General features: G+C 49.7%; 1 long non-coding RNA gene across 1 annotated transcript in view; it reads left to right on the top strand.

The window, feature by feature from the left end:
* Positions 1–338: 338 nt before the first annotated feature.
* LOC113607415 (uncharacterized) overlaps positions 339–17,657 on the top strand; it is a 38,804-nt gene continuing 21,485 nt past the window's right edge. Inside the window, exon 1 of the long non-coding RNA XR_003427941.1 lies at positions 339–4,560. This is a non-coding gene — a long non-coding RNA (uncharacterized LOC113607415). The remainder of the gene's footprint in view (positions 4,561–17,657) is intronic.

The following is a 17,657-nucleotide window of genomic DNA, read 5'->3' as shown; positions in this document are numbered from 1 at the left end:
GATGTCCTTGCACGTGAGCACAATGACCTTGTATACAAAGTTGCTCACTGTAACATCCTTTTTCATAGCAAAGGATTGGAAACGACCTAGTGTCCATCATAGGGGACTGGTTAAATGGATTTGTAGACAATGGAATACCCTGCAATCATCAAGAGAAGTGGAGAGGTACTTCCCTGGTGGTGCAGTGGTTAAGAATCCACCTGCCAATGCAGGGAACACGGGTTCGATCCCTGTTCTAGGAAGATCCCACATGCCGCAGAGCAACAAAGCCCGTGTGCCACTACTGAAGCCCGCATGCCTAGAGCCCGTGCTCCGCAACAAGAGAAGCCACTGCAATGAGAAACCCGCATGCTGCAATGAAGACCCAATGCAACCAAAAATAAATAAATAAAATTGATTCTTAAAAAAAAATAATAAAGAAGTGGAGAACACTTTATGTATGGATATGGAATAATTACAGGAACACATTGTTTAGTAAAAAAATACAAGCACAGAGCAATGTGTTTAATATATGATCATTTCTTTTAAAAGGGGGGAAAGAATATTTATACATAATTACTTCTTTTGCACAATGTATCCATGGAAGGAGGTATAGAAAACAGGTAACAGTAGTTGCTTCTGGGAAGAGTAACTACATGTTTGGGGATCAAGAGTGGAGGAAGACTTTTCATGGTATGTTCTTTTGTAACATGAGTTTTGGGCTTTTTGAATATATGACCTATTACAAATAAAGAAATAGAATTAAAAACAAATGTCCTGGCCTAGGCGAGGTGCAGTCTTAATGAGCAGGAAGGTGGAGATGACAGTTTAGGGCAGCAGTGGAGAGGTTGTTGATATTGGCTTTAGAAAAACCTGGATTTGGATCTGCACACTGACGCAGCTCCAGGTCTTCAGACAAGTTACTTCACCTCATTGAATCCCAGTTGACACATGTAACTAGGGACTCTCCCTCCTCGTGGGGAAGACGGGTGACGGTGCAGGCAGGCACTTAGAGTACCTCTCTGTGCTGAATCTCAGAAAGTGGCAGCTGTGCCACCATGGGCCCTGGAAAAAACAAAGAGAAGGAGAGCTTGGGTGCTGTTCATGTCTGGTCAGGAGTAGGAACGCCTCACTGCTTCTTGATGCCTCACTGGTTCAGAGCATCCCTGAGCATACCTGTGCCGCTTGAAAACCTGGCGTCCTCTGAGTTGCCGGGGCAGGAGGAAGTATGGAATTCATCACGCTGGCTGTGCTGGCTCAGTAGCAGCGCCCTCTTGCCTGGGCAGAGCTGGCCTCCACCGGGAACTGCTGGGCCCCACCAAAAGTCTCCATCTGGCCAGAAACCCTGAGGGCAACCCCAGCCTTGCTCCAACTTGAAGGCTATGTCTATCTTCTTTTCTGCAAGGAGCTTTCAGTTGTCTTCAAAGACTTTCTCTCCAGACCAAAGGCGATGACTTTCTGGAGGTTGCACTTTGTGTGACCCCCACATCAGGTGGGGAGAGAGGCAGAGGGCTGCCAGGTGACCTGGCAGGCTGGAGTCAGAAGATATCTGTCCAAACTGTGAGCTCCAGGTCCTTCACTCCAACTCCCTTAGCCTCAGTTTTCTCATCTGTAGAATGGAGATGCACCTGTGATGATCAAATATACAGTAAAAGCACTGTGTTAGCAGGAAATCTGCCTGAAGCACACTTTCTTTTTCTTAGGATGGTTGTGTTACAAACAGTTGTGGAGACTGAAATGGGCCTCAAGTCAAGTCAAACCAAAACAGGATCCTCCAGGGGTTTCAAAGGAACATGATGAGGCTGTGCTAGTTCTGCTCCTGCTGCTTGGGAGGGACCTATGGGTGGGCAGGTGAGCACTGGGTAGGGAAGAGAGGCTGAGTGGGCTAGCTGCAGAGACTTTTCTGGGGTTTTTCTCCACTCATTCAACAATCAGGAATGGGTATCCCTTTATTGGTTCTATTGGGAGATTCTAAGAAAAGATAAGACATGGGTGGCCCCATCCTTGAGAAACCCTCAGGCAAATGTGGGGGCAGAGATCATTCAGTCATTCAACAAACACTTATGGAGCCACTTGTGAAAATGGTTGTGAAAGATGCACAGAATGGATCAGCCATGGTCCCTGCTTTCTAGAAGCTTATAGTGTACCAGGGAAGATCATTCATGGCACATAAGGCTGTATTTTCATAAGAGAAATTACCACTGTGCCAACTAATTTTGTGAGAACTGAACGAACATGGGGCATGAGTGCTCAAGGCCAGGGAGGCTCAACTAAGAAAGGCTTCCTGAGGAGGCTGGAGCTAGGTTAGTGGGACCAGAACCAAGAGGCCACACTGAGGGGAGGGGGGGTGTCCCTTCAGGAGAGTGATGTGTGACGAGCTAAGAGGGCTGCTGGTAGGTGGACTGAGGCCCTGGGGCAGTATGGGCCCCTCTCCAAAGCTCCCATCTGCCATGCAGCTGTATTGCTGCCTTGCTCTGTAGGGGGGAATAAACTGCTTATTATTTTCCCCTCAGCCTCACCCAGGCAGCTCACCCTGCTAAACACCAGAGTGAAAGGGACCTGTAAACGTCTGGCAGGGGCTCACATCAGATCTGGCCACTGGAGTGGCAGGGCCTGGTTGGCTCCTGGCTCATGCTGACCTCAGTCTAGCCAGAGGCACCAGGCACCTGGGTCACCTGCTTTGTGTCTGAGTTGAAACCTGCCCATGTTGGGGATGGCGACTCTGCCTCTGTCTGCTGGGTCTCTCTGTCCAGCTGGCCTGGTGGATTCACATAAATATTGATTGTCTGCTCAGCCATCTGGGAAGGGAGAGAGAGAGAGAGGGAGAGAGAGAGCGCGAAGCCGGGCAGTGGGGAGAGCCCTATCAGGCAGCCCTGGATGGATAGAGTGCTCACACTGAAGGCTGACCAAGGCCCTCTTTGGCCTTCTCCCCGTAGGAGAGGCAGGAATCCTAGGGTGGAGAACACCCTGGAGGTTGGTACACACCAAATTCAGAAGAGTGCTAACCTCGAGCACTCATGACGAGGAGCATGCCAGCAGAGAGACCAAGGGGGTCTACGGTGGTATTCGTGGTGGTTTATTTCTTAAGCGAAGAAGGGCTACACGCCTGTTCCTGATCTTGTTCTTTGTATCCTTCTCTATGTCTGAATAGTTCATAATACATTTTGTTTAGTGACATTGAGAGTTCACTGACTCCTTCCTCAAGCCTGTAGGCAAGACTTCAGCAATGTACTGGAAATTGGTGATGTTCTAGCCTAAGTTTAAAGCTTTGAAGAAGGAATTCCCAAGACCCCAACACAACCCAGGCGGCATCCTGCTACCTGCTCTTCCTCCAGCTTTGTCGGGGACGTTGTTCCTTCTCTGGGCTCTGGGCAGCAACCCTATAGCATTCCTGAAGTCCCCCAGTCAGACTGTAAACTCTGTGGGGGCAGAGACCCCTCCTGTGATGGCGCTGGGCACACAGCAGGCACCTAATCAGTGTTAGTTGAAACGCTGGGGAAAAATCAGCCCAGGTGAGGGTGCTTTCATAGCTGGGGAAGCGTGACACAAAGGTCACAAGCTTTGGGGTCAGACCTGGATTTGAACCTGAGCCCTGACACATATCAGCTGTGTGACAGGGGGGTGTCACTTCACCTCTCTACTCTGGGGTTCCCTGATCTGTAAAAAGGCAATAATGATAGTGCCTACCTCATGGGGCATTGCATGGGTAAATGATCTGATGTACAGAATGCAGCTGGTCCATAATTGGTGCTAAAATCCTAAAGTCCCCAGCCCCCATCCTGAGCAGTTCAATTCCCGGGAAGCTTCTTGAAGCTCCTGATGGAGATGTTCTTATATCTTTGTCCTTGTCTTAGTCTGTTTCTGTGTCGTCTCGTTTCTGATTCTGTCATAGCTCTTTTTTTTTTTTTTTTTCAGTTTTTCTTTCTCCCCTTTCTGTTTCTCTCATTACCTTTCCCCCAACCCACTTTCTTAATTATCTTCCTCTCCACCCCCTCCCTCCCTTCTTCTTTCCCTCCTTCTTTCTCCTGATTCCTACCCTCCAGGGCCTCTGTGTGACTGTACTTCTCACCTTGCTGGCTCTGTTTCACATTCCTCTATTCAAGGCATAGGATGACCCTCCTTAGTGCATTCAAGGAAATGAGCGAAAAGAAACCAGACAGGTAGCTGCTGTCCACGGAGGCCATGTTTGATAATCAGTCATTTCTGGGAACAGCTCTTAACTCTTGGAACCCAAATGGCTCCTATCCCATGGTTATTGCTCCTACTTCCCAAGGGCCCCAGTCTCCATCAGGGTCCTCTGCAAACCAACAGCAAGGCCTTGAAAATCGTGTCATCCAGGCAATGGACTCCTTCTCTGAGTCCACTCCCAGGTCCGGATTCTGCAGGACCCTGGAGGGAGGGGACGTTGTTTGGAGGATTAGGAAGCTCTCATCTAATGGGAGAGTCAGCACTCTCATGAGTCAGACCTGACACAAGCTCAGAAAACAAGCAATAAATAGAAAGCAATTTTCTTCCTGAGCACTGAAGAGCCGTGCCATTTAGAACAAAACAGATTTAATCAGAGAAGACTTCTTGGAGGAGGTGAGTATACAGCAGGGATTGAAAAGAGGACTGGGGGGAGGGCGCGGACACCAAGATAGAGAATAATGGCCCAGGTCCTCTCAGAGGGCAGGTGAGGGTACCCAGGTTGTGTTGCGTTCAGGAACTGTGCATTTAGTTTCACAGGTTGGAGCCAAGAACCATCATAATGAAATTAGATTGGTAGGGAAGGGACAGCAGGAAGACAGGTTTCCCCAGAGCAACTGGGTCAAATCCAAGGATGTCAGACTGTCAGTCTCTGGGACATGCAGATTCTTGGGCTGCTGGTGCCACTCCCCTCCTGGAAAAAATGCAAATGGTGCAGTTACTCCCCTAGCCCTGAGCCCCCTAGACTGCTTTTTGGGAGAAGCCCACCCTGCAGGAGGGAGAGGCAAGGTGAGGTGGGGTAGAAGGTGAGTGATTTCATTTGACTTTCTCGTATGTGGGGGTGGGGGGGGGGAGGGTACATCAGGATCTTAAAGTATGCATCTCTGCTTTTATGAGTCTATGTGTGAACTAAGATCCCACATGCCACACGGCGTGGCCAAAAAGAAAAAAAAAAGTTAAAAATTAAATTGTACCTGAAAAAGACATGTTTTTGTAAATCTGTGTAAATGGGAGCGTATGTGTATGTATGTACATGAGACCCAGGGCCATACCCCGACTGTTTTTTTAAAATTAATTAATTAATTTTTATTTGTTTATTTTTGGCTGCATTGGGTCTTCGTTGCTACGTGTGGGCTTTTCTCTAGTTGCCGTGAGCTGGGTCTTCTCTTTTGTTGCGGTGCGCAGGCTTCTCATTGCAGTGGCTTCTCTTGCTGCGGAGCACGGGCTCTAGGCGCGTGGGCTTCAGCAGTTGTGGTTTGCGGGCTCTCGAGCACAGGCTCAGTAGTTGTGGCGCACAGGCTTAGTTGCTCCGTGGCATGTGGGAACTTCACGGAACAGGGCTTGAACCCGTGTCCCCTGCATTGGCAGGCGGATTCTTCATCACTGTGCCACCAGGGAAGTCCCGCCCCGACTGTTATTATTAACAAACCCTCTTGGTCCTTCTGAGGTGTTTCTCTTCTGTGGCCTGAGGGCCCATCTAGCTCTCCTGCTGATCAGGGGATGGGATCTGGGACCTTGGATTTGGCTGGGCTCAGCTGCATCGTTTTGCACTGTGATGCTGCAAATTGGCTGCGGAGAGGCCCGGGCCCAGATGGAATCAAATGGGGAGAAACTCTGCTTTCCTCTCTGATGAGGCTGGTAACAGCCCAGCCTGCAGGGAGGAGGGCCAGAAGGATGGGTAGTTTTTAGGAACTGATTCACCAAAGCTCACCCAACATATGTTTTAATGAGGTTCTTTTTTGCTGGGTTCTGTGGGGATAGTTGTGACAGAGCAGGGGATTCCTTACATCCAAACTTTCCCTGGCTTTCTCCTGAATTTTTCCTTTTCCAGGGAAGCTCAGCAGCTAAAACTGGAATCACCAGGTTGGCACCTTCCCACCTTCTTACCATTCTTCTCTCCTTGTCCCTCCTCCCTCCTACTTCAGCAGCCCAGGCTGGGCCGGGCAGAACAGAGTGGGCCCTCAGCCCCTTGCAGCACTTTGGAACGGGCGCGGATGGGCCAGCCTGTGGCAAGCTTGGCCAGCACACACCAGCATCCAAGTCTTCCCCTCTGACTGTCAGAGAAGCCTTGGTTGCCTCGGATGAGAATAATCTGGGCAAGCTTCTGGCCCTTTGCCCTCACGTAGCCCTTGGTTCTCTGCAGGTAGCCGTCTCAGAAAGCAGGGATCAGACTGGAAATTTCCAGGGCAGAGGCCATATGTCCCCAGCATGGAGCCCCTTAAGGGCTCCTTACCTTTTCCCTATATCCTGCCTTCTGGGCATGTAGGGTGCCCAGTGGGGTGGGGGTGGGGATGGGGGTTGAGCATGGTTTTGACTGATTGGGAAACTTGCCTCCTGCTGGGAGTCCTGGGCTGGCAGGAAGGTGGTGAGAGCATGGAGCAAATTCATCAGCTTCTTCTTCCAAAAACCTCCAAAGAAACCTCCAAAGCACTTTATGAAGATCTATATGTCCTCTTACGACGTCTGGGAAACCAGAGGACAAAATCACTACTTTTCTCTATCAGAGTAGGGAACCCCTGAGAAACCTAGCATTTTAGCCAGACAGACACATCTGGGAGTAACAAAGTCAGAGTTCAAATGCAGAGCCCTTCTGTCTCCAGTCCTCAGCTTGGCCCCCGTACCCCTATCTGGTGGGATTTTAAATAAGTTGGAAGATTAGCTCATTGGCATCAATAAGAGCTATTGAAACAGCTCACCAGCCCTCGGTGGTTTTATGCAGTCACTCCACTCACTTGCTCCTGATAATGGATCATTCTGTCTGGCTGTATAGTGAGACTGGTCAGACGAGGGGCTGCGTGCATACAGAAGAGAACCACTGGTCTGACTGAAGGCAAGTTTCCAAACACCATAAAGGGAGATGAAGAAATAGAATAAAAGAAGAGGGGAGTGAGGCTGAGAGGCAGGCAAGGAATGCTGTGGAAGGGCCTGTCTGCAAGGCTGACCTGGGGGCTGCAGGGGGAAGGCCGCTGAGCCTAAGGATGGACAGATCACTTCCTGCTGAGACCAAGAGCCAGATACTAAAGCAAGCTGGCCAGAGCAGCAGGCTGACAGAGGAGGGCCCTTCACGGAGAGATGGATGGGGCCAATGCAAGGCAGAAACTAAGACTTGGCTGAAAAGGGCAAGGAGGGCTGGTAGGGAAGGGACCAAGTTGTCCTTGGTCACCCCGTCTCCAGCTTCTAAGAGTGACACCCCTCAAGCTTTTAAGAGTATGGCTGACAAGGGGAGAAGTAAATTGGTACTGAAGAGGATGGGGAGGTGTGGCAGGGAAGAGACAGAGGCAGGCAGGAAACCACTGGAAGCCTGGCGGGTGCAGGAGAGTGTGGGAGAGGTTTGCACCCACATCTTCTGGGCACCCAGCCCAGGCCTGACGATAGCCAAGACTGCCATGGGCAGGGGGTGGGGGAGGTCTGCTTTCCTCTTCTCACCGTGTGTCTGCCTGCCCCAGGAGGAAGAATGGAAAAAGATGCATTTACCGATTGCTTCCAAACATTAACCCCTCTCTCCCACCCTCTCAAATAAGCACACCCCACCCCATCCCCTTGTCACCCTGCTTCCCCAACAAACATTGGCTTCACTTTGTCTTACTTTCCCGGGACTGGGGGCAACAGTTGCGTGCACAGAGAAGAACTTGGTAAGTCCTCAGAATTCCTTTGGGAGGTTGGTGTGTTTTGTGATCTGGAGCTACTGTTATATCACATTAGAGGTTAAACTTGCTCCTGTTGGTATCTTTAAAATCAATGGCAATACATAAAGATTTTATCCAAATCAAGGCATGTATCTGCAGGTGCTAAGAATTCATGCAGGAGAGATCCATTCGCAGTGCATGAACAGCAGAAAAGGGGCAGAGAGGAGGCCAGAGCCTGAGATCAGATGCTAGGACCCAGCATGGACACAGAGGTCCTTGGCGTTTTGTCTGACACCTGCCAATTGGGGGCCTTGGAACTGCAGCCGAGGAAAGCAAGCATTAAGGAGGCTGGGCATGGTCGCCTGTTCATCCATATCTCAGCCACATTCTGGGCAGGTGAGACACTCATGTTTCTTGAGGACATCCAAAGGAGTGAGATAATCTGAATGGAAAGCCTAAATGGGGGCGAGAGAATTCCAAAGGATAGTGCTTCCTCTTTCCCAACAGAAGGTGGGATATGTAGCTCTCCGATCTGAAGCCAGAAGGGTGGGGTAAACCTCCTACAATTTCAGTTTTTATGAATCTTATTACTATCAGTGATGTTGTAAATGATTAATAGGGCATTTGAAATGGAGGCTTGTCCAGTGGAGATGAGGAAGGAAGGAAGGAAGAAAGGGAGGGAGGGAGGGAGGGAGGGAAGGAGGAAGATTAGTATTTATTGAGCGCTGACATATCAGGCGCTCTGCTGGGAGCTTTCACACACCTTATCTCTGTAGTTTAACCTAGGCAGCTGCAGTCTAAGGGTAACTCCTTGCCTCCCACAGCTTCTCCCTGTTTACCTTTCCTCCATCTGGGCCTTTGGAACTCAGGTCCACATTCCCTCTGAGTTTCTATCCCCAGGGGCTGTCTTGGAGTCGTTGCGTCAAGGAAACAGTTTACAGGGCCTCCTGGCTGTCACTGACTCAAGACTCCAAGCCAGGAATGGAGCAGACAGTCAGCTGGAGACTTGCGTAACAGGCTTGGAGGGGGAGGAGGGGGAGGAAGAGGGAGGGACGAGGGGACTCAACACTGCTCTTCATCTTCCCCAATCAGCACAGAAACCCTTGCCCTTGACAGGCGCTCTGGGAAGGATACTGGACTGGAGTCACAGCCTATGTCCATTCTCTCCTCTCCTGCTGCTGATTGGGAGGCTGGGGCTTACTCCTCACTCACTCTTCCTCTCAAGGCTTCAATTCCTCCTTGGTGGGAGCTCAGGGGCTATTTCTCAAGGCCTGGAACAATTCTGACCTTCCAGAATCGAACTTGCAGTAGAATGTAAGCTCCATGAGGCAGGGACTTTGCCTGTTTTGTGCACAGTTGTGCTGGAACAGTGCCTGGTGCATAGTAGACCCTCGAAAAATATTTGTTGAATGAGTCTCCCATCCTTTCTTCCCTCAGAGAGACATCCTTTCCCAGGAAGCCCACACCTCTCTGCCCCTGCACTTGCTCCTGGCAGCAGTGTGTGCAGCACATGGAGAGATGCAGGTTCTGGATGTTCTCACACAGCTTCCTTGGGGTCCTGGCTTCCCAGCAGGCTCAGTACCCTGCTGTGGAAATACCAGACCATCCCTTCCTCTGGTGGAGCAAAGCACAGTGGAGGACAGGGTTCTTCTTGGCAAACTCCAAACACGGCCACTCGAGGCTTGCCACTGCAGAGTAAATTATTACAAACAGGTGTTTCCTCTCAACCCCACAAACTCTTTAGAGATGGCTGGGCTGGGGTGGAGGGAACCTCTCCCAGAGGCTCGGTTACCAGGTGCAGAGAGAACACTGTTTCCGTACCCTCCCGGCCCAGGTCATGTTTGTGAAGCACCTTGAGCACCTTGGGCAGGAAGAGTCCTCCAGAGGTCATTCCTCTGCCGCAGGCACCTTGGGTGCCTCCTGACTGGCAAACTGGTCAGAAAGGGAGACCAGTGTCCTCTGGGTCATTCAATCTTCCTGTTTCCCTTGCAAAGAATTCCCGTCCCTACGTAACCCCTTTCCAGCCAGCTTAGGACCTGAGCAAGGTTACAAGTCCATCCCACTGTGGAGGGGCGAGCACCTCCTTAGGCTCCAGGTGGCCACAAGCACTTCATTCAGTGGCACAGTCTGTGCCCTAGGCTTCAGTGCCAATAGTCTGTGGGGCCCAGTGCCAGCACCGTGGCAGAGGCTGGAACCTGGGCAGCCTCTTGCCGACGGCAGGCTGGACTCTCCCCCACAGATCTAGAATGAGCCCTCCTGTAGGTGGGAAGAAAACATGGCTGCCATTCTACATGGTCTCCTGGAATCGCTGCCTGAGAAGGAAAATGGGTGTAGATTTGCTTCTCCCTACCTGCTACCCATTTCATACCAGAATCCAGGGAACTAATTCTGGGTCTTGCAATTTCCCTGTTCATTGTTAGCCTCCTCCTCCCATGGTCTCCCGGGTCACCCAGCCCATCCAGCTCAGAGGAACTCCAGGTGGGGAGGCTCTCCTTAGAGGCTGGGAGAGGTGGGGTGCTTCCACCACGTTAGCCATCTGGTCTCTGGAGCAGCCCCCCAAGGGCGCCGCAAGTTGGAAGCTGCTCTCTGCCTGTTTGGAATCTTTGCTTGGGTTCCAGAAGGACAGTGGTGTCATTTTCATAAGCTTTGGCTCATTGCTGCACACTACCTGCTCCTTCTAGGGGGCTCCCTCTCCTTCCTCCTCCTTGTACCTCTCTTCTTGGTTATTAGCAGGGCCTGGGAGGGCATCCTGCCAACAGACGGCCAAAAGGCAGAGCAGGCAGCCGTGGCAGTGGCCGTGCCAGCAAAAGGACGGGCGATTAAAACAAAATGATTCATCTTGGGAATGAGTGCAATTTGCTTTCCACTTACAGGAACCGGGGCTGGGCTCCAAACAGCCTCTGTGGACTCTGAGGGGAGATGGGAGTCTAGGCCATTGACTGTTAAGTAATGAACTCCACTGAGTGCTCCCTGTTGACTCTGTGGAGGGGGGATCTGGCTGGGAACATGGGTGGGTGAGCCAGAGAACGGGCAGGGGAGGCCGGAGGCTGTACAGCTCAGTCAGGACACAGGGGAAAGTGGGGGCAGTGCTTCTGCAGGTGCCCTGGAGGATCCAGAGCAGTCTTGGGCACCATCATTGTGGGAGGCCTCCAGAAACAGTCAGGCTGGGGCCACCTAACCCTCTGCTTTGTCACCAGTGCTTCAGGAATCCACAGGCTATTTAAAGAGCCTTTGCTGAGTGTGCCAGGCTTTAAAGAGCTGGAGATTAATAAGGCGTGGATCTTGTCCTCAAGGGATTTATAGTCCAGGGGCGGGCAGTCAGCAGGTCAACAGAGGAGTGCAAAGGATAAAAGCACTGTGATGGAGGCAAATAGAGGACATCATGGGGCCCAAAGTGTGGCGATGCCAATCCTATCTGGTGGGGGTGGGGGGAGTGAGGAAAGGCACCTAGGTGACTGTGTCCTGAAGATGACTAAGTGTTCTCTAGGTGGATTGGGGCAGGAGTGGGGTGGGGCAGCAGGATGGAGTGAGGAATTAATCTAGCTAAAGAGATGAGCCTGAGGAAAGGACATGTGAAAAAGCCTGTTTAAAAAATGCGGACTTGGGCTTCCCTGGTGACGCAGTGGTTGAGAGTCCGCCTGCTGATGCAGGGGACTCGGGTTCGTGCCCCGGTCTGGGAAGATCCCACATGCCGCGGAGCGGCTGGGCCCATGAGCCATGGCCGCTGAGCCTGCGCGTCCGGAGCCTGTGCTCCGCAACGGGAGAGGCCACAACAGTGAGAAGCCCGCGTAACGCAAAAAATAAATAAATAAATAATGCCGACTTCCATGGTGGCGCAGTGGTTAAGGATCTGCCTGCCAATGCAGGGGACATGGGTTCAAGCCCTGGTCCGGGAAGATCCCACATGCCATGGAGCAACTAAGCCCGTGTGCCACAACTCCTGAGCCTGCGATCTAGAGCCCGCAAGCCACAACTCCTGAGCCCATGTGCCACAACTACTGAAGCCCACATGCCTAGAGCCCCTGTTCTGCAACAAGAGAAGCCACCGCAATGAGAAGCCTGCACACTGCAACGAAAAGTAGTCCCCGCTCGAGACAACTAGAGAAAGCCTGTGTGCAGCAACAAAGACCCAACACAACCAAAAATAAATTTAAAAAAAAAAAGTTCAAAAAAAAATGCTGGAATTTGAACAGCCTGACCCAGCTGCCATTGGGGAGGGGATGCAAGCAGAAATGGACCTAGGGTTCAAGAGGGCCTGGGAACACCATGCTGTGGAGCCTGCCCTGATCCCAGCCACTGAAAGGGTTAAATCAGGGATGTGATGAGGTCAAGTTTGCATTTTTAGGCAACTTTCAGCCACCTTGGGTTTTTTCAATCATGTCTCATCCAAGACCACTATATTCTAAAAAAGAATCTGAAACATGTATGTCAAACTGTTAGCATTTATTTAAAAAGGGCAGTGGGTACATGAGTATATGTTATTTTATTCTCTGTACTTTTCAAATTTCAAAATTAAAAATGAATTTTTGTGCATCCATATGATAGAATACTGTGCAGTATTGAAGAATGAAAGTGAAATACGTATTCTGTCATGACAAAATGCTTGTGATTTTTTTTTTAAGAATTTTTAAAAAATTAATTTATTTTTGGCTGTGTTGGGTCTTCGTTGCTGCACATGGGCTTTTCTCTAGTTGCGGCGATTGGGGGTTACTCTTCGTTGTGGTATGCAGGCTTCTCATTGCGGTGGCTTCTCTTGTTGAGGAGCACGAGCTCAAGGTGCATGGGCTTCAGTAGTTGTGGCACGTGGGCTTCAGTAGTTGTGGCTCGCGGACTCTAAAGTACAGGCTTAGTAGTTGTGGCGCACGGGCTTTGTTGCTCCGTGGCATGTGGGATCTTCCTGGACCAGGGCTCAAACATGTGTCCCCTGCATTGGCAGGGGGATTCTTAACCACTGCGCCACCAGGGAAATACCTACTTGTGATATGCTTGTAAGTTGCTAAACAGGATGTAGATAGTATGATTCTATTTTTGTAACAATGATAGCAACAAGTAAATAAAACGGATCTGGAAGGAAACTATTGAAATATTAACAATGGTGAAGTTACCTTTAAGGGGTGGAATTTGGATACAGATAGAGAGAAGGCAGAATTTTCTTTTTCTATTTTATGCCTTTTAGAGTTGTTTGATCTTTAAAATGAACCTGTATTATTTCAAACAAAAGTCTCCTGTTTTAATTGCTAACTCTTTATTTTGATGCAATTTCAAACCCAGAGACAAGTTGCAAGAATAGTAAAGGCATTCAACTATACTTCAATTAAAAAAAAAGAAGAGGGCTTCCCTGGTGGCGCAGTGGTTGAGAGTCCGCCTGCTGATGCAGGGGACATGGGTTCGTGCCCCGGTCTGGGAAGATCCCACATGCCGTGAAGCGGCTGGGCTGGTGAGCCTGCGCGTCCAGAGCCTGTGCTCCGCAATGGGAGAGGCCACAACAGTGAGAGGCCCCGTGTACAGCAAAAAAAAAAAAACAAAAAAAAAACAAACAGTAGAGGAACTCGTTATACTTTTTACCCAGGCTCAGCACTGGCTTCCATCTTGCCCCACACAACACACATTTGTGAAAAGCTTACCTCCATTTTGCAAACTCCAGTGGCCACTTTACTTCTAGACCTCTCTCCTGCTTCTGACCCTGCTGTCCTCAGAGCTTCCTGAAAGGCCTGCTGTCCCTCGGCCTAAATCTCCTCTGCTTCTCCAACTCTCCTTTTGTGTTCTCCTTCTCAGGGCCCTCCTTTCCAGCACCCTTTAAACACTGGGGTTTCTCAGAGTTTCAGCCTGGGCCCACGACTTGGCTGTGTGTATTTTCTCTTTGGGAGAGCTCATCCACTTTCATTTACTAAAACTCCTGTCTCTATGCTGATGAAGCCCACATCATATCTGCAGCCACCATCTCTCCCTTTAGTTTCAGATGCCCATATTCAAATGCCTGTTAGACACATATGCCCTTAGATGGTCTACAAGCATTCTGAACTCAACAGTCTCAAACGCATCATCATCTCCCCTCCCTCCTGCTAACTGTTCTCTTCTGTGTGTCCTTCATCTCAGGTAATAGCACCACCATCTTTCACTTTGACAACTGTAATCAACTCCTAATTGGTCTCCCAGACTACAGTCTTCTGCCACATAATCCCCCTCTGTCAAAGTGACAATCCTTAAATGCAAATCTTATTGTGTCTTGCCCTGTCGATGGCTCTCATCCCCTGCAGGTCCAAGATCCTTAGGCTGGCACATGTGGCTCCTCCCAGCCTCTCCAGCGTATCTCGCGCCACTGCCCGCCCCATCCCCATCAGCCCATGCCTCCATGTGTCTGATGAAGTTGTTTTCCTTACAGGGACCTCCTCTCACCTTTCTTTCCTTGGCTAACCCATCCTTCAACACTGAGCTCAATGGGCATCTCCTATAGGTTAGGAGGAGTGTCCCTTTCACGTGTAATTGCATTCTTTTTCTTTCTTGTATCTATCCATCTACCAAACAATTTTTAATATCTTGGTTTTGTGTTTGTCTCCCTCACTGCTCTGTAAACCCTGGAAGGTAAGGGGTTTGCATATCTTTATATACAATTATATACCTTTATATCCTTAGTGTCTTAACACAGTGCCTGGCGCATGGTAGACGCTAATAAATGTTTGCTCAGAGGAGGTGGACATTCGCTCTGGCCTTCTCCACATCTCTCCCCCCTCCTCCTGGCTGCAGTACACTTGACCACACATCGCCTCTTTCTCTGTCCCAGCCCTGGCCTCCAGCCTCTGCTCCACCTTCCCCCTCTGTCCCTATCCCCGGGCTTTGCTCCTACATGCTCCTTCTGCTGCTTTCCTCCCTCACGTTCTCTTCTGCTTCTTCCCTTCTATTTTCAACAGCTCTTGCTACCCTCTCGTATCTTTCCAGATGCTTCTCTCCCACTATCCTCCCTTGTGGGGGCCACTCAGGGCAGTTCCAGCCCACTCCTGGCCCAGGGGTCTGGTGTAGGACTTTATATAATTACTTCACAATGGAGCTTAATGATTGTAAAGCATTTTCATCTCAACCCACACAATTCCAGATTTACAGCAACCAAGACTTTACGCTTACAATTGAACTCACACCCCACTAGGCCTCTAACTGGAGTGTCTTACGGAAAATGTATCTTCACAGCCCTTTAGGGAAGAGGGTAACTTGCTAACAGGCTTTTCTCTCTAATACCTGTAAGCGTAAGAGCCTAACTTTGCTCCTTGGCACCCCATCTCTGTAAGGATCCCATTCATCACATGCGTCCAGGCATTTACCGTGTTATAAGCTGATCTACTACCATGTGAGGGGTCTCGGGGGTACACATTCATTCCGTCTTTCACTTGTAAACTTACTGAGCTCCCACTAATGCCACCCACTGGATACAGACAAGGGGTCATGGATGAGTATGCCCTGCTCAAAGATCCAAAGGGACTCATGGTCTGGAGTGGAAGACAAATATGCAAAACAATTTAATAAAGTAAGAAAGGTGTGGTGGGGGTACCAGGTGCTATGGGAACATGAAAGGAGCACCTGAGCATGCCTGCGTTGGAGGAAGGTTTTAGACAAATGACATTTGAGGACTGAACGGGAATTGATGAGGCAGACAAGGAGACAGTGAAGTGGACATTTGTCATGTGTTTGATTGCCCAGTGTCTGAGCGCCCTTCTTATTTCAGAGGGAATTCCCTATCGCATGAGTCTCAGTGCAGGCAGGATTCCACCTTCTACTCCACATGGTGGGTAGGGGCGGGGGGAGCATGGTGGTGCAGATTTTTTCTCTCCCTGCTTCCCCCACAGCATGGGTGTGGACAGCGTAAGGGTAGAGGGAGGGTGGGCCCTGCAACCTGAGCTCAGCCAATCTGATGCCCCCACAGGGTCTTTGGGACTTTGACAGGAAGGGCAGGTACAATTGGGAATCGTCACAGCAAAGATATCTAGCCTGGGGGGGTGTCAGTTGAGGGTGGATGGGAAGGGGGCAGAACTAGCAGCAGTGTCTAACCAGATGCCCTTGTCATTGACCTTGGAGTGTTCTCTGCCATCTAGCCTCCCTTTGTTCCTGCTTGTGGTGGGAGCTACCGCTCCAGCCTACCCATCAACTCTTGAGCCACCAGAATTTCTCTTTCCAGAATACTCCTTATCTGCTTAATTAGTGATAGTTGGTTTCTGTCGTTTGCAGCCAAGTTTCCTGTCTAGTCTAGGCTGGGAAGAGTCTTGAAGAAGCTAAGAAGAGCAGAGCGCAGTGTTTGGGGAAAGGTGGGTAGGGTGATATAGCTGGAGTACAGGAGAATGTAAAGAAAAAGGGTTCACAAGACTGGGAGGAGGGGCAGAGGCTCACGATGAAGGGTCTTCTCAACCAGGCTAAGACATTTGCCTTTTTCCTCATAGGAGATGAGCAGCCATTGAAGAGTTTAAGTGAGGAGGGTCATGGTGAGACTTGGACTTTAGGAAGATCACAGGAGATCCATACAGGGATCGATTGGAGCAGGGCCACTGCTGCCCCTCGGGGAGATTTAGCAAAAAGGTGCCTCTTCCAGGCAGCCTCTATCCTGTGGGTTGTATTGCTTGGCTAGCAGAACGTGACTGGATTTCAACCGCAATTCGCTCGCTCTGTTGTGCAGAGCACAGGTGGTACAACAGTTCTCAATAGCCTGGAATTTAGGCCACAACACTATCCCTGACCCTAAGGAGCTTACAGTATCACCTCTACCTTGCTTTCTTCTGACACAAACCTCCTTCCCTTCTCACCAGAGAGACTGCCTCTCTGTCCCTGATTTCTGAGGAAACGAAGCCAATTTTTAAAAAAACTTTCTATTGGAGTATAGTTGATTTACAATGTTGTTATTTCTGCTGTACAGCAAAATGAATCAGTTATACATATACATATATCCACTCTTTTTTAGATTCTTTTCCCATATAGATCATTACAGAGTATTGAGTAGAGTTCCTTGTGCTATATAGTAGGTCCCTATTAGTTATCTATTTTATGTATAGTAGTGTGTATATGTCAATCCCAATTTCCCAATTTATCACCCCCCACCCCCGCTAACCACAAGATTGTTTTCTACATCTGTGACTCTATTTCTGTTTTGTAAATAAGTTCATTTGTACCATTTTTTTAGATTGCACATATAAGCAATAACATGGTATTTGTCTTTCTCGTTCTCTGTCTGACTTACTTCACTCAGTATGACAATCTCTAAGTCCATCCATGTTGCTGCAAATGCCATTATTTTGTTCTTTTTTATGGCTGAGTAATATTCCATTGTACATATGTTCCCTGGTTGTCTAGTGCTTAGGATTCAGTGCTTTCACTGCTGTGGCCCAGGTTCAGTTTCTGGTTGGGGAACAGAGATCCCACAAGACACGTGGCATGGCCAAAATAAAAAAATTAAAAAACAAAGAACCAAAAAACCTCCCCAAGGACTTCCCTGGTGGCGCAGTGATTGAGAGTCCGCCTGCCGATGCGGGACACACGGGTTCGTGCCCCGGTCCGGGAAGATCCCACATGCCGCGGAGCGGCTGGGCCCGTGAGCCATGGCTGCTGAGCCTGCGCGTCCTGAGCCTGTGCTCCGCAACGGGAGAGGCCACAACAGTGAGAGGCCCGCGTACCACAAAACAAAACAAAACAAAACAAAACAAAGCTTTCTTTGCTGGTTCTCAAGACACAACCCTTCATTTCAAGTAGAAATTGGCTTTATAGTCAGGGCCTCTACCCCACGTGGTTGTGTTTCTCTAATTCCTACACACAGAAATCTTCCATTGAGTTTTTCTTTAGGCATCTTCTCTTCGGTCTATTCAAGTCCTCCAGGGAAAACAGTGGCCAGGTCCC

The sequence above is a fragment of the Aethalodelphis obliquidens genome, unplaced genomic scaffold, assembly GCF_003676395.1.
Source record: "Aethalodelphis obliquidens isolate GAN/ISIS:26980383/991018 unplaced genomic scaffold, ASM367639v1 scaffold48, whole genome shotgun sequence".
NCBI classification, from domain to species: Eukaryota; Metazoa; Chordata; class Mammalia; order Artiodactyla; family Delphinidae; genus Aethalodelphis; species Aethalodelphis obliquidens.
The sequence above is the reverse complement of the archived record's forward strand: the minus strand, read 5'-3'. Positions and strand labels throughout refer to the sequence as shown.